The following is a 1,970-nucleotide window of genomic DNA, read 5'->3' as shown; positions in this document are numbered from 1 at the left end:
TGAGGCATAAGGGGAACCGGCAGGACAGCCCCATCCCTGGCCCCCAGCTTAGTTCCAGCAGGGCAGACGCAACAACACCACGGCGCTGGGGTTTAGAGGCACCGCGTGCCCCGAAATCCTAGAAACCACCCCGGAAAGTGGGGATGCTCAGCAAAACCAGCCCTTGAGGTCCATGCGCCCCAAGTTCATGGTGCCACTTGCCACGAGCAGAAGGCGCGAGGCGACAGCAGCCGCCCCGTGCCCCCCTGGCCCCCGGTGTCGGACGCGCTCCCAGCGCCGCCCCCATCCCTCCTCCCTCCCACCCGCTGCGGCCCCATGCTGCTGGAAGGAGGTAATATTTATAAATACGCTGCGTCCAGCCCCCAGCGCGCGGCCAGGAGGCTTCTCAGAAGGCAGATTTCATGTAACCGTACCGCGGGCAGCAGCCCCAGCGCCGCGGCCGCCCCATCCGAGAGCCGCACAGCTGTTCCCCGACCCCAAGAATAAACAAGTTGGGGACAGCCTGCCCAAGAATAAGCAGTTGGGGGACAGCCTGTGACTTGTCCTCCCAAACAGTCGGGGGGCTCTCCCCGCCACCATCCCGGCCCCGGCAGCACCTCTCATGCCCCGGGGAGCACCCAGCCATCGCTGCTTACCCGCAGGAGGGGTTTCTCCTCTCCCCTCCTTTCTCCCAGGCTCAGCCCTCCACTGTCCTGCTCCGTGAACGTCAAACTTGGCTCTCGGGAGCCCCCACTGCCAATCGGCAAAGCCTGAGCTGCTGCCTCCCCCGGGCTTGCCGGAGGTGATGCCACCGCAGAAAGGCCACCACGGGATGGCCATAGGGCTGAAGCCAGCATGGCACAGCGCGGTGGCAGGCACACAGCCCACCTCTGGGCAGCCTCTGCTCTTTTACAGATAAGGCAGGAGCTACAGCCAGCGCTGAGCCCGCCGGCACCCATCCTCCCCTCCTCCCGTGGGGTTTGCAAGCTGGGAACGGGGAAACGCTCCCTGCATGCCGGGTGGCTGCAGACCCTGCTCCACCAGCCTGACCCGACTGCAGTCCCCTCCTGGTTTCCTCTTAAAAATTCCCCACCCCATGCAATTCCCCTGAAATTCTGGAGAAACGGCCTGGGCGAAAGCCAAAGCTGCTGCCCTCGTTTGACCCTGAGGCTCCAAAAACTCCCCTGCCTGTCCCCAAGCTCATTGCCAGCCGCTGCTGCCAAGATGTCCCAGCCCGGACCCTGCGCCGCGGAGCACCCGCATTCCCTCCGCTTGCTCCCGATGCCGCGCAGGGGGATCCAAAGGTGCCCAGGTCAGGTGCCCCCTCGGCCCTGCTAGTTTTGGCACCTGGGCGCTACCGCAGCAGCGGCACAAACCGCACTGGAGGTTCGGCCGCACGCTGAAAGGAGAATTTACAACTGCAGCACAGTCCCTGAATAATGCTGTGCCGGGCCCGCGGAGGGGAAGGGGCTGAGCCAGGGCGGGGTGATGGGAAACCTTCGGCTTCGCAACTGTTTATGCAAGAAGTAAATCACTTTCATTAGTAGTGTGCATGTATGGGAAGGAAAAAGAGGGATGTAACTGGCAGGGAAGGATGTTGCCTGGGTGTTTCAGGTTTATCCAGAAAGAAAGTTGCACCAATTTAACTAAAGGGGGGGATTTTAGCAGGCAGCCTGCTGGGGAGTTTGTTCGGAGTTGAATGCGCTTGTAGGAAGGGAGACAAAACCCCGATAGCATAGAAGAATCTTTAAAAATAAGGTAGCACAGCCTCCTTGCAAAGACTGTAGGGAGCGTGGGCCCAGCGCGGGCCACGTCACTGAAAGATCTTGAACCCTCCCCAAGCGACCCCATCCAGGCAAACCCACCCACCGCCCGCTGCAAATCCCCTGGGCCGCACAGCGGTGCTCGTCCCCGTGCTCCCGCTCCCAGCCCTGTAGCACCTACCTCCCCGAAATGCCTCCCGAACCGCCCGCCATGCCTCCAGAGACGGA

The sequence above is a fragment of the Pygoscelis adeliae genome, unplaced genomic scaffold (genome assembly GCF_000699105.1).
Source record: "Pygoscelis adeliae isolate BGI_AS28 unplaced genomic scaffold, ASM69910v1 Scaffold197, whole genome shotgun sequence".
Taxonomy (NCBI): domain Eukaryota; kingdom Metazoa; phylum Chordata; class Aves; order Sphenisciformes; family Spheniscidae; genus Pygoscelis; species Pygoscelis adeliae.
This window is presented reverse-complemented; position numbering follows the sequence as displayed.